We start from the raw sequence: 15,178 nt of genomic DNA on the forward strand, positions 1-15,178 counted from the left end.
GGACTACAGGCTGAATTGCCTCTTGGCGTGTATGCGAACCTTGTGGGCAATAGATATAGGTGTAGGAGAGGTGAGATAGGGGGAGGGGGTTGCATGATGGAGAAGGGAAGTGTGAGGGTGCGGTAGGATGGGATGGGAAGAGGTGGAGGAGGGTGGGTGCGGTGAGAGGAGGTGGGGGGAGGTGTGATGAGGTCGGGTTAGGTTGGATGGGGGGGGTGGGGTAGGGAGGGGGGAGTGATGTGGAAAGGATGAGGTGGGGTGGAGTAAGATGGGAATAGTGGGCAGTGGGTAAGCCTCCATTAAGATCTGTAACATGCGTTCTTAACTTAACCATAACTGCAAGTACATGAGAGTCACATGAAAAGTAGCCTTCCCCCTGGCAAGTACAGTAATCTAGCCAAAGGAGTGGCACCCGAACCCTAGGATGGTCCATTTCCCCCTCCATCGAGTATGAGTGTCAGCATCATGGCAGGGACAGCACTCAACGCTTGCATCGGAGGCGGAGAGTATCATCTAAGACACAGTGGATAGTTTCCAGCCATGAATCCATTGCCATAGGGGAGGCGATGAGGTCACTGCCGATGCCATGTGTCTTGAGTCTCAGCTGGGCTATTCAGGGTGCCAAAAACACAATTGAAAATGTCAAAAAGCCAGGCTTGCAGGACAGACGCTGAGATCACGTCCGATGCAATGAGCCTCAGCTGGATAGATCAGGGTGTCACCGGAGTGGAGGACACCGTGGGACGTGTCAAAAGGGAAGGAGAGCGCAAAAATGAGGAGGAAAAAAACAAAATAAGAGAAATAAAATAATAATGGAACCCCAATTGCATTTCTTCAAGTGTGCCTCAGTAGCGAGGAAGTGACAGGAACAGGGAAGTGTAACCAGTATGAGTTAAGAGGTTGCCAAGCTCCGCAGGGTAGTCCGTGGGATGGATTGGAGACCCAAAAGCAAGTAGGCCGTAACTAGGAATCAGACATCATCTCCCCCCAGTGCTCTGGATGAATGTGCCTTGTTGTTGTTCACGGGTGTGCCAGCAAGGGAGCCCCCCTGCCTGCCATGCTTCATCCGCTTGTGGCCCTTCCTGTCCGGGGATGCAAAGGGGGAGCCTGGTGGGCTTCTCTCCAGCGGGGGGAGACGGAACTCCTGGTACCAATCCGGGAGGTCCACCGGGCCAGTCTGTAAGGAGGAGCAGAATTCTGCTAGATCATCAGGCGTGCGTAGGGAATATTGGTACCCGTTGAGTTTCCAGCAGTGAGAATGCGAAGCGCCATGTATAGCGCAAGCCTCTTTCCCTAAGTCTGTCCAGTAAAGGACGTAGAGCCCTGCGGTTTTTAAGGGTTGTTTGTGACAGATCCTGAAAAAGCATGATAGTCTCGCCGTTGAATATGATTCTGTCATTCCTGCGGGCTTTCTGCATTATCTCTTCTTTCAGTACATAACTTTGCAGGCAGCATATTACATCGCGTGGCGGCAGTATATCTGGACCACGCGCTCTCAGGGCCCTGTGAGCTCTCACAAAGTCTATCGCAGTATCCTCGGGTTTTTCCAGCAGGCTATTAAAAACCTGTTGTAGGGCCGGCACTATCTGGTCTGCCTCCCCTGTTTCGGGGATCCCCCTGACCCGAATATTGCACCTTCTCCCACGATTGTCTAGGTCCTCCATGTGCCTGTTCATTTCAATAAAGTGATTTGAATGGGTCAGGGCCACCCTCTCCAGCCTGTGGATCGCTTTGTCTCTCTGTCTCCCCGCCATTTTAGCAGTGGCCATTTTATAATTCAATACAAGGAGGTTTGACTTTAGATCGGTGATAGCCGCCGAAAAAGTCGATTTAATGTCCGCTGCAAACACCGACATGTTGGCATATGTGGGGGGAAGTTTTATTTTTTATTTTTTTTATTTCAAGAATTACTTTACAGGATAATACATTACAGTTCAACTGTTTAAACTATATCAGAGAGTTAAGAGAGCGATGGCAAGAAAAAACCCCGTCGTCCCCCCTTCCTCCTTCACCTTCCATCCTGATTTCGTAATACTTCTTGTTTTCCTCTTTCTTTCTATCTCTTGTTGCCCACCTCTCCCTCCACCCCCTCCCCCCCCCCAAAAAAAGGGGGTACATGTTGGCTATTCCCCACCCCTTCTCCCCAACCCCTCCCTATATCTCTTGTACGGAGCCCAAATCGACTGGTATCTCTTATTCTGATCTTTCAATGCCAATGTTAAATTCTCCATTTGTTGGATCTCTGCCACTTTTGTGAGCCATTGTGCTCTTGATGGAGGAGTCTCCTGCTTCCACATAGCTGGAATACACGCTCTTGCAGCTATAATAAGATGTCTTATCAGCGAGTTTTGGTATTTTTCCATTGTCAGTGGAATATCTAGCAATAGAACAGCCAATGGTCTATCCACTAAATTAATTCCTGTAATTTTATCAACTGTTTCTGTTACCATTTTCCAGAATTCCTGTATTTTTCTACACTTCCACCAAATATGCACTAATGTCCCTTCCGCTTCCAAGCATCTCCAACAGACATCTGACGTCTCTGGATATATTCGGTGTAGTACTGTTGGTGTTCTGTACTATTTCGTTAGTATTTTATATCCTCCCTCCTCATATTTACTTGCTACTGATGCTTTATGTTTAAATCTCAGAATCTTATCTTTTTCTTCTTGAGTGAATGTTAGTCCCAGGTCTCTCTCCCAGGCTTGTATTAATGCAAATTATTGTGGTGTGTCTAGATTTACTAATGTTGCATAGAAGTAAGACAGAGAATGTCTTATTGAGTTCCCTTCTAGGCATATCTGCTCGAATTTGGATGGAGTCCTGACTTTCGTGTAAGTACCTGCCTTTGTCCGGAGAAATGCTTCTAATTGTAGCAGCCTCAAGAAATCTAGTTCCTGCAACCCTTCTCTTTCAATCTCTCCCCTTGTCATTAATCGGTTATCTTTTGAGAAGTGGATGACCCTGCTTATACCCCTCTGTCGCAAGGCCTTAAACCTTGGATCTGTCATTCCTATTTGAAAGGCCTTCGTACCCAAGATCGGTGTAAGTGGGCTTGGATATTCTGACAGTTTTGTTTTTTCAAAAATATTTTTAATAATCCGTATGGTGGCTCCTACCATAGGATGTTTCTTTGCCTCTGCTGTTATTTCACTATCTGGGGTCCATGCCAATCCTTCTAGTGGTACCTCTACTGTTGCTTGTTTCATTCTTATCCAAGGCTTTTTATTCCGCCCACACCACTCCACAACTTTGGCTAAATGTGCTGCTTCCTGATATTTTATCAGATCTGGGAATCCAATCCCACCTTGGGTAATGATAGAATGGCCCTACTAATCCTCGCTGGTTTCCCTGCCCATATAAATTTCAGAAATATTGATCTTAATTCTCTTAAAAAGCTTTGTGGGATCTTAATTGGTAAGGCCTGTATTAAATATAGAATTTTTGGGAGCACATTCATCTTTAGTATATTTGTCCGCCCGAACCAGGTGAAGATCCCTTTATCCCATCTATCTAGGTCTGTTTTTATTCGCCTTGCCAATGTTGCATGGTTAAGCTCAAATAGTCTATTTAAGCTCCCAGTTATCTTTGTTCCTAAATAATTTATATGGGAGTCTAGCCACCTAAAATCAAAATTTGTTTTAATCTGTTCCAATGTTTCCGCTTTTACCTCTATTCCTAATGCTTCTGTTTTCCCATGGTTAATTTTAAAGTTGGACAGTTTTCCATACTCTTGTATTTCTACCATTAAACACGGTAGGGAGATAACTGGAGATGTTATAAAAAAAATTAGATCAGAAGGTTTGGGTTTGAGGATCCCCTACCGTAATCCTCTGGCGCTGATTGCGAGTCCTCGCTGTAGTCCTCTGGTGCACGTGTCGGCGCCATCTTGTCCCCAGACCCACTGTTTCTCGCCAGCGTCTGCTTTTTGAAGATGTCAGAGATATTCCTCCCTTTATATGCTGCTGAGGTACGCCGGGGGTCTTGAGTGCGGTGTCCGGTAACTCTGTCTGCTCATTATCGGGGTGAAATCAGCAGAAAACTGGCTTTAGGCTGCAAATCCTCCGGAGCTCCTTCAGTGTGCTGCCATCTTTGCCGCGCGCCAAGCCATGCCCTCCGGCAGTTTGTTTATTACTAGACCAATTTTGTTTGCGTTGTATAGGGTTGAGAGATTTAATTAAGTTGGTCAGCGGAGGGGGTAGGTAATTTTACTTGCCAAAGGAATAATATTAATGAGCATAGGTGAGGGTTGGGGAGTATAGGCGTCATTGCGGAGATCATAGAGGATTGGGTAATGTCCTTCAGGTTAAACAGTATACAGTCAGATAAAGGGTGGAAAACAGGCCATTTTTTTGGTTTGATTTTTTTGCTTTCACTTTTTTAGCCAACTGTGATCCTGCTTTGCTGTGGAGGCCATGGTATTTAGCTTTTTATCAGTTAAGGTGGTTTTCATATTTATAGAGAAGCAGGGACCTCAACGCTTGTCTGTCTTGGAGGATATCATGTGTAACATGGGGGTCTGGGGACTTTTTGTTATGCTGTCCTTTAAGGATAAAGCGTTGAGCAAGTCTTCAATCTGCTTTGTCCTCTGTTTTCTAACATAAGAAGCAATTTAATTAAAACACCCCTCATATGCACCTTATAAGTATTCCTTGTGGAATACTTATTTTCCATAAGGAATAAAGCTATTCACTTGAGGGTTACCGTACATAAAAAAGTTGTGATGTTTCTGCACAATCATTTGGTACAATTGCTTGTCTGCCAGAAAAGTATTTCGGCCCGGATTCACGTAGAATGGCGTATCTTTGTGCGGGCGTAACGTATCCTATTTACGTTACGCCTCCACAACTTTTACAGGCAAGTGCCGTATTCTCAAATGAAAGTTGTGGCGGCGTAGCGTAAATAGGCTGGCGTAAGCCCGCCTAATTCAAATGTGGTAGATGTGGGCGTGTGTTATGTAAATTTTATGTGACCCCACGTAAATGACGCTTTTTACGAACGACGCATGCGCTGTCCGTGAAAGTATCCCAGTGCGCATGCTCCAAAGTAACCCGCAAGAAGCCAATGCTTTTGATGTGAACGTAAATGACGCGCAGCCCTATCCGCGAACGACTTATGCAAACGACGTAAAATTTACAAAATTTGGCGCAGGAACAACGTCCATACTTAACATTGGTATGCCGCATGTACGCCTCATATAGCAGGGGTAACTTTACGCCGGGAAAAGCCTAACGTAAACGGCGTATCTGTACTGCCGGCCGGGCGTACGTTCGTGAATTTGTGTATCTAGCTGATTTGCATATTTCTAGGCGTAAATCAGCGTACACGCCCCTAGTGGCGATCCGACGGCGTAAGAGACTTACGCCGGTCGGATCTAATACAAATCTATGTGTAACTGATTCTAAGAATCAGGCGCATAGATACGACGGCTCAGAGATACGACGGTGTATCTGGAGATATGCCGTCATATCTCCTTTGAGAATCTGGGCCTTAGTCTCCACAATGGTAGGGGGGAATTAGAGAAATGGTCATGGTGAGGAATAATCTGACCAAGAAATTGTACCAATGTCAGACCGCAGAACCACAGAAAATTTTGTAATGACATTTTTATAGTAAAAAATAAATCAATGCAAAAATAAGATGAGTGTGCAGCAGACAAAGTAAAGTCCTCAGAAACCATAAAAGCAGCACCAGGCATATAAGTACATAGTCAGGTTGAAAAAATACACAAGTCCATCTAGTTCAACCCAATCAAAATAAAATAAAATAAAAAAATCATACAATCCCATGTACACAATCCTATACCCACAGTTGATCCAGAGGAAAGCGAAAATCCCCAGCATGATCAAATTTGCTACAACGGGGGAAACAAATCCTTTCTGATCCCTGAAAGGCAATCTGATTTTCCCTGGATCAACTTTTTCTATAAATGTTAGTATCCATTTTTTTTTTTTTTTTTTTTTTAAGCAATCTACTGAGCTGGCCAGAACCAACCCTGGAAGGAGTCTATTCCACATCTTCACAGCTAATACTGTGTATAAACCTTTCAGTATTTGGAGATTAAAAACAGTAAAGTTAGCCCAATGTTTTTGCATAATGTGAAAGATGAAGATACGCCGAATAAATAGATACCCAACATGTCACCCTTCAAAATTGTACACGCTCGTGGAATGGCGTCAAACTTTGCTACTTAAAAATGCCCATAGGTGACGCTTTAAATATTTGTATTGGTTACATGTTTTTAGTTACAGAGGCGGTCTAGGGCCAAAATTATTGCTCTTGCTCTAACGTTCGCAGAGATACCTCACATGTGTGGTTTGAACGTATGCGTTTGCTTCTGCATGCGAACACACAGGGACAGGGTCGCTTTAAAAAAATATGTATATTTTATTGTTCATTTACTTTATTTTAGTTTGATATGTTTTTTCTGCAAAAATAAACACTTGTATTCCTATTAAAAGGAATGTAAACATCCCTTGTAATAGGAATATGGCATGACAGGTCCTCTTTACAGTGAGATATGGGGTCAATAAGACCCCACATTTCACCTCTAGGCTGGGAAGCATGAAATAAAAAATAAACAATCCTGGCTTTGATCGTAGCTGTGAGTCGGTAGGAGGATGGCGGGAGGGGGGGCATCCCCTCTTGCCTCCCGTAAGAACAATCAAGCGGCGGAACAGCCGCTATGATTGTTCTTATGGTGTAGGGAATCACCGGCTAAAAAAGCTGATATTTAAATGATGTCTGTAGCTGCAGGCATCATTCAGTTATCCCTGCACAAAGTCAATGACGTCATATGACGGCCGGCGAGCGGAAAGTGGTTGTTGCGGAGTATTGCAGGGTATTGCAGAGTATTGCGGAGTATTGCGGGGTATTGCGGAGTATTGCAGGGTATTGCGGAGTATTGCAGGGTATTGCGGAGTATTGCAGGGTATTGCGGAGTATTGCAGGGTATTGCGGAGTATTGCAGAGTATTGCAGAATATTGCGGGGTATTGCGTAGTATGGGCAGGTTATTGCGTAGTATGGGCAGGTTATTGCGTAGTATGGGCAGGTTATTGCGTAGTATGGGCAGGTTATTGCGTAGTATGGGCAGGGTATTGCGTAGTATGGGCAGGGTATTGCAGAGTATGGGCAGGGATGGCTGAGCATGGAATTGATGGATGGGACCAGGTTGTCCCCGCAATCCTCACACGCATGTCCCACCACATCATCAAACCCACCCATGAGCATCTGCGGCAGAAGGCAATGCATGATTTCTTCAGAATTACCGGATTCCCACGCACTGTCTAAGCCATTGATTGCACACGTGGCACTACAACCCCCCCCCCGTGCCACAGAGCACATATACCGCAATCGTAAGCAGTGACATGTCATCAACGTACAGGTGATAGCTGATGCCCAATGCCTCATATGGCACATCCATGCCAAACACCCAGGGGCCAGCCATGACAGCTACATATACCGTCAAAGCAACATCCCAACAGAATTTGAACAGAACGTGTACAGGGACAGCTGGCTGGTTGGTGAGTGACATGGGTGTCAGGCATGACTGTCATGATGCAGACATCACGAGGGGCACACGCACGGCTAACATCCTCCTGTCTTTTCCCTTCCAGGTCACTCTGCATATGCACTTGGGCCTCATCTCATGACTCCATACCGGAATCCCCAAACCAGAGGAGAGCGAAAATACAATGCTGCACACATACGTACCCGTGCAGTGGTGGAGCGCACATTTGGCATCCTGAAGTCCTGTTTCCGATGCCTGGATAAGTCCGGGGGGACCCTGTTGTATTCCCCAAACTTTGTGTGCCAGATCATCGGTGCATGTTGCGTGCTTCACAACTACGCCATGAGAAAGGTCTTGGAGATTGACATATGTGATAACCTGACCCCCGAACCAGACAGTCCCCCCTTAACCGAGGCTACCCCGTCTGCTGAGGGAAGAGCAGTCAGGAGTTGCCTCGTGGAACGTATCTTTGCACGTTAAACACACACATTCATCATGGCACAAGGAGAATGCACGCATGCACACCACTGTGGTCCCTAGCTCACAGACACACCACATCCACCTCACATTGGATTAGCCCAAGTCCACCATGCAGGACTTGGGTGCAGCAACGCCGCGCCAAGGCCCCAATGGTGTCGCTGTCCATTCATACCACATTCACACGGCCGTGGGGATAACCTCTCTCCGACGACCCAGGGTGACACACCTTGCTGGCAGGTATGTCACCCCCACATTCACACACCAGTCACACTGTAGCCTGCACTCCTCACCGTGTGCATACACTACAAAAAGAAAAAAAAAACTCATAACCTGAGCAGAAAATAAAAATAAAAAAACTCATAACCTGAGCAGAAAATCAAAAGAACAAAACTGGCACTCATTTTCCCTGTCATGGGCTACATCTGGTGCCACGGCTCTGGCTCCTCAGTTGCCTGGGGGGAGCCTCGGGTGGGGCATCTGGAGGAGGATCATCCCCCGGTCTCTCCCTGGCTGGCTGGCTGCCTGCCCTCCAATTCCAGGGCAATGCAGGTGAGGACCGCATTTGTCTCCGTCTGCATCCGCAGCTGGCGGGTGGTGGTGAGCCGGTGGTGGCGCCTCCTCTGCCTCCCCCTCGATGGCAGCTGTATTTGCCTGTACGGCCACTGCCAGGCTCCTGCCTCCACCTCGATGGCAGCTGTATTCGCCTGGACAGCCACTGCAAGTCTCCTGACCTCTGCCACAAGGCCTGATGTTGTGGCCTGCAGCTCCCCAAGGCAGGTCACTATAGCAGTGCAGTTGGCACTCACATCCTGCAGGCTGTCAGAGATGGAGGTACTCTGATCAGCCTGCTGTGTGAGGGCCTGCTGGACAGCCAATGTGCAGGCAGCTTGGGTCTGGGCTGAGGAGGCCAGGCTCTCTGCCACACGGTGCATGTCACCCGCTATAGAACCCATATGGCTGGTCTGCCGGGCCTGGTCCCTCGCCAGATTTTCTTTAAAGGAATCGGATCACCCCTGGTCTTCCTCCTAGCCTTCCTGGGGGCAGGAGAGGCTTGGGGCCGTCTGTATGGGGAGGCCCTTGAGGGGAGTTCCCTGATGGAGAAGGAGGATGAGGGGCTTCCCCTGATGGAGGAGGCTCTTGGGGGGCTTCCCCTGATGGAGGAGGCCCTTGGGGGGCTTTCCCTTATGGAGGAGGCCCTTGAGGGGCTATCCCTGAGGGGGAGGAGGTTTGGGAGGGTCCAGGGATGGTGGTATCCTCCTCAAGGTAGACACCTTCCTCTAGAGTACCATGCTCCTCCTCAACTTCCTCTAGAGGAGAGGTGTGGGCACACTCCTCCTGGGATGGCGTGGGTCGCCCATCAGCCGCTGATGGCCCAGCTCTTTCCAGCACATCTGTGGATGACACAAAGCATTCACATGTTGGTGATCCCACACACTTGTCACATGTTCCCTTGCACCCCCACACATGCTACACACCGGATAGGAGATAAAACACACTTACCTGTCCTCAAGGGCTGATCAATGTATTCATAGCCCTCCAGGCCCTCTACCTGCTCCCTCTGCAGGCACCTGGCAATGACCTGCTCATAAGGAGTAAGGCTGATCTTCCTGGCTGGTCCACCTCCCGTGCCCATGGTGTGCCTCCTCATTGTGGCCAGCTTGTCTTTGACCTGACGACGCAGGTCAATATTTTTTTGGGCTATGTCCCTTGAGGACCTAACCTCCTGGCCAAGGGCATGGACCTGCATGGTTATCTCCTGCAGGATCTCCTCCTTCCAGACCTTGCTGGTCGTGCCACTCTCTGCCCCATGGAGGTACATGTCCTGCCTTGACATGGCATTGATGATGATTGCCTCAGGTAAAACATTTTTTTTTTTCCTCCTCTCCTTCCCAGTCACTGGAGCAGACATGGCTCAGAAAACAGAAAACAAAATTACCTACACCAAAAGCTGCTGGTGTACTTTTGCGCTCGACGGGCGCATGTCTGGGCGTATTTATGCACTGGGCGTAGGCGGTGGGCCGGCGTATCTTAGGGGTTACGCAGGGCGTAGTTGTGAGCATGCACAAAGGGGTGCGGGCCATACGTCCACGTTACAGCGCATGCACCGTTTAAGATAAGCCCGACGTAAACCACTGTGACGCGCTCGGACCATCATTTGCATGGGGTCACGCTGGCCCACGCCTTCGAAAATACGTTACGCTGGCGCATCTTGGTGAGTAATGGCTTTATGAATACAGTGCATGCCTCTCCGCGCTGCTCCGGCGTAGTGTAAAAAAGATGCGCTACGCCCGCATAAATATGCGCCGATGTACGTGAATCCCGGCCTTAGTCTTTTGACTAAATGTCATTGTAGTTTTAGTCCCATTTTAGTCTTTAGACTAAAATGCCATTTTAGTCGTATTTTAGTCATCTCCATTGTTTTCGTTTTTAGTTGTATTTTAGTCGACTAAAATGGTATTCTCTCAGCTGACTAATTAAAATAAAGAGACATTTTAATTAGAACTATAAAAAAAAAAAGGTGGTCTAGCACTACCTGACTTCTCTAAATATCTGCAATCAAGGAGGCTTATAATCCTAATGGATTATAGATTGGTATCACAATATAGAGGACAAACAATGGGTTAAACTAGAAGAAGATATCCTAGGAGTACAATTTATAATCCTCCCTTGGAAAAAAAATTCCATTTAAGACCGGGAAATAAAAAAAATAACAATCTTTGTAAGAGCCACATTAAAGATATGGGATGCAATGTTAAAAATGACTGGACCTATGGACCCATTGTTCTCCAATCCAGAATTCCTGCCAGCTTTAGAAAATACTAAATATTTAAAATGGAATATATTGGAGAACATGAGGATAGCCCAGATCCTAGTGGATGGTAAACTGCCAACAATGCAAGATTTAGGATCTGAACATTAACTTAAATGGCTACAATATCACCAACTAAAGACATATAGTGAAACAAAAATAGTCGTATCCTTAATAAATAGACCAAAAACTAAATTTGAACAAATATTAATAGATGGACAAAAAACAATAAAAAAATATATATAAATCTAAGATATGTGAGTTATTACTTCCTTCCGGATCTTTCAGAGAGTTAACAGCAATGAAAAAATGGGAATGAGAACTAGGGAGATCAATATCAGGGATATAATGGGAGAAAATATTTGCAACAATACATACAACATTTATAGCAATAAAACATCAAGAGAGAAATTATAAAATAGTAATGAGATGGCATTTGAGCCCAGTAGCATTAAATAAAATTAATAAACTGCATTGCAGAGAACTGTTGGAGATGTAGGGTAGGAAAGGGTACTAAGGACCATATCTGGTACGAATGTCATCTGGTGAATATTTCATGGACTAAAATAGTTGAGATATTTAAGGAAGTATCAGGAGTAGAGAAGACTCCAGGTATAGATATTTCATTGTTGTCTCTGATGACAGAATCAATAAAAAATGTTAAAACAGATATTCTTTACCACATGACAACGGGAGCCAGAACAATAATAGCTCGGAAGTGGAAAGAATCAAAAAGTCCTACAATAACAGAATGAATATGTGAAATGAACGAAATACCATATATGGAAAAACAAATAAGATAAGAAGGATATATAAAGAATCAAATGCCAGGATTATGGCAAAATGGGATGAATTTTGGTCCTCAACGAATATGATAGAATATATATCATATATTTATGGGGATATAAAATGAAAGAAGATGAAATAGGGAGACATTTTATAGAATTTTTTTTTTTTTTTTTTTTGGGGGGGGGGGGGCATGAATGGGTATAGTAGAGAGAAAGAATATGTGCAAGTGAATGATGTAGTTATTTATGAATAGAGAAGTTAATAGGTACTAATCAAGGTTATTTTTTTTAATGTATAACACTTAGTCGACTAAAATGTTTTAGTCGACTAAATTAACACTGCTCTAATCGACTCTGGGGCTGCAGGCCTGTTCATTGAAGCACTTGATTCTACTGCAGCTGCGTGACACTCCACTTGCCAATGAGGCTCTTGACGGGAGGACCTCTACAGCCTGCCCATGTGATTTATGAGACTGTTCCGTTGTCCATGGCCGTAGGGGCTCTTCACCATGAGATAATCCAATTCCAAGTTATTTCTTCACCTACGTTTACGCTGTTTATTGGCTATCCTTGGTTACAGAGGCACAACCCTTCTTTTGATTGGCTCTGTGCCAAGGTTCTCTCCTGGTCGCCACAATGCAGTCAGAGATGCTTCCAGAAGGTAGCCAAGGTCCTGTGAACCTCTTCACTCTCTTCCCTGCCGCAGGAGTACCACAATTTTAGCGATGTCTTTGACAAAGGTCAAGCCGATACTTTTGCCTCTACACCAGACGTATGATTGCGCAATTGACTTTTGCAAATATATATTTTATTGAGAAAGCACGCATGGAGAAATTCCAACATTACAACAAAGACATACATGTCCTTAAAAGAGAGGTACAAAAGGGTTATGTATACATTTCAGCCAACATTGTAAGATGACACTGTATTTAGATATACTTAGAGATCAGTCATAGCGACATGTATGTTGCAATCTATACCAACATGGATAGCATCAAAGAGCCAGAACCTCCCCGTGCTTAATTTTATCTTAAATAGAAGTAAAAGTGAGATCAGGTGTAGCTGAGAGAAGAAGAGGGAAAAGGGGAAGGAAGAAGGAAAAAAGAAAAAAGGGGGGGATGGAATGGGGGATACAGACAGGGTTGGAAGTAGACGGCACCGCTTCCGACCAACACGACATCAGGACCCTCGTAGGGATGCTCCCTCGTCCGAGAAAATAAAAACGTTCCAGATACCCCATACTTCAGTAAAGGCCTCGTGTTTATGTTGCGCAGTGAGAATCAAATCCTCCATCTGTTTTGTTTCCTCCACCTTCCGCAGCCAGCACCCAACCGACGGCGGGCATTCACAAGGTGGCATTTTTGTAGGACTTGACCGACATCGTTGACAAGTGCAGCAGAAAAAACGACGCGTCGTCCGGGATCACATACTCCGTGAATGTCTGTGTAATACGGCGAACCTCTGCCCAGAAGTTCGCCAGTCTTGGGCAGGACCAGAAAATGTGTAGTAGTGAGCCCGCCTCCACCCCGCACCGCCAACAGCGGTCCGACGTAGAGGGGAAACACTTGTGTAACCTGGTGGGCGTAAGGTACCATCTGGAAAAGAGTTTGAAGTTGGTTTCCTGAAGTCTGGTGCAGGAGGAGGACTTTATAGCTAAGGTGATGATGCGTTGCCTCTGCACTATTGAGAAAGTCCGGTTAAGGTCTGTTTCCCATCTCTCCAGGCAGCGTAAGCTAGGTTGTGTGGGGGGTGAGTTTAGGAGCGAATACATTTTGTGAGAGGGTCTGCGATACCGGTCCGGTCCCCGAGCAATAATCCTCGAAAGCCGTCAGTGGACGTGAGAACTTCTGCGGGTCGGGGATAGAGTGAAGGAAGTGGTGCAGCCGCACCGCGTTCCAGAAGGAGAGATTGTATTTGCCCGTAGAGTCCGTCAATTCAGCCAACGAAGCCCAGCGTCCCGATGTCACAAATCTAGACGCCCGTTCCCAACCCTTCTCCCTCAGATCCGAGTATTCCGCCAGGTGGAGACCCGGCAGAAAGTCCGGGTGACCAAGAATCGGGAAAAGTGGTGAGGACGCGGACGTCAGGAGCGCCCTCATGACCACGCGGGAGCTAAGCCTCAACGTGGTACCTATTAGTGGGTGGGATTTCAGCCCTGGGGGTAGATCGTCCATGCACCATAGAGCGCTTTTTAAAGGGATCATGGTCTGGGACTGTTCAAGTTGAGTCCACAGTTTATGTGACACGTTACGCCCCCAGTCTACTATTCTGCATAAATGGGCAGCTTGTTGGTACCTTCTAATGTCAGGGACGGCTAGGCCACCGCTCTGCTTAGGCAGAGACATTTGGGTTTTATTTACTCTGGGCTTTTTCTGAGCCCAGATAAAGCGTGTAAAAAGGCCTTGTACTTGTTTAAGAAAGGAAGCAGGAATCTGGATGGGGAGGGCTTGGAACAGGTACAGAAATTTGGGGAGGATGCACATTTTTATGAGGTTGCATCTGCCGAACCAAGAATGTAGTCCTTTATGCCATTTATCAAGCAGGGAGCGGGCCTTAACCAACAGTGGAGGGAAGTTTAGAGCAAATGCCTTTGACAAGTCAGCTGGAATTAACGTACCTAAATACTTGAGGGCCGTGTCGGTCCACTGAAAGGAAAAACTCGCCTGTATAGCTGAGATGCGCTGCGGGGAGATAGCCACCCCCATCGCCTCTGACTTGGAATAGTTAATTTTAAGGTTCGATATGGCTCCATACGTGTGGAATTCCTTCAATAGATTCGGCAGAGAGATTGTTGGGTTCGTCAGGGAAAAAAGGAGATCATCTGCATAAGCAGAGACCTTGCATTGCAAGGTCCCTGCAGTAAGGCCCTGGATGTCGGGGTTCAGCCTTATTCTACACAAGAAAGGTTCTAGAGAGAGGGCAAACAGGAGAGGGGACAGCGGGCAACCCTGTCTCGTGCCGTTCATGATAGGGAATGGGTCCGATAGAATTCCGTTCACCTTTACTTGGGCTGTCGGGTTGGAGTATATCCCACCTATCCAGGACAGCATCCTTCCCCCCAACCCAATGTGTCGGAGGACAGAGAACATGAATTTCCAGTTGACCCTGTCAAATGCCTTTTTGGCATCTGTGCTGACAAAGACGGAAGGGATGTGGTTTGTGTTTGCTAGGTGGACCAGGTTAAGGACCTTAATGGTGTTGTCCCTGGCCTCCCTTGTGGGGATGAAACCCACCTGATCAAGATGAGATAAGGACTGGAGATGGTGCGCCAAGCAGGTGGACACGATTTTGGTAAATAGTTTCAAATCGGTATTTAAAAGGGAGATGGGTCTATAGCTCCCACAGGAACCCGAGTCCTTACCCTCCTTGTGGATTAGTGTGATATGAGCCTTTAGGGTGTCCCTGGGAAACTGCGAACCCCCACCTATAGCGTTAAAGGAGACCATACGTGGGCCTAGGATCGGGAGAAGGGTTTTGTAGTACTGGACGGTGAAGCCTTCCGGGCCCGGGGCCTTATTTGGTTTCATGGATCCCAAGGCAATCTGGAGTTCCTCCAGCGTGATCGGGGCCTCAAGGTCCACTAGGGCTT

At 46.5% G+C, this 15,178-nt stretch overlaps 1 protein-coding gene across 13 annotated transcripts in view; it reads left to right on the top strand.

Annotated features, from left to right (window-relative positions):
• The window catches only part of CLEC16A (C-type lectin domain containing 16A), a 1,403,906-nt gene that overhangs the window by 831,745 nt on the left and 556,983 nt on the right, over positions 1–15,178 (top strand). The gene's annotated exons all lie outside the window — the stretch shown is intronic.

The sequence above is a fragment of the Rana temporaria genome, chromosome 6, assembly GCF_905171775.1.
Source record: "Rana temporaria chromosome 6, aRanTem1.1, whole genome shotgun sequence".
In the NCBI taxonomy this organism is placed as follows: domain Eukaryota; kingdom Metazoa; phylum Chordata; class Amphibia; order Anura; family Ranidae; genus Rana; species Rana temporaria.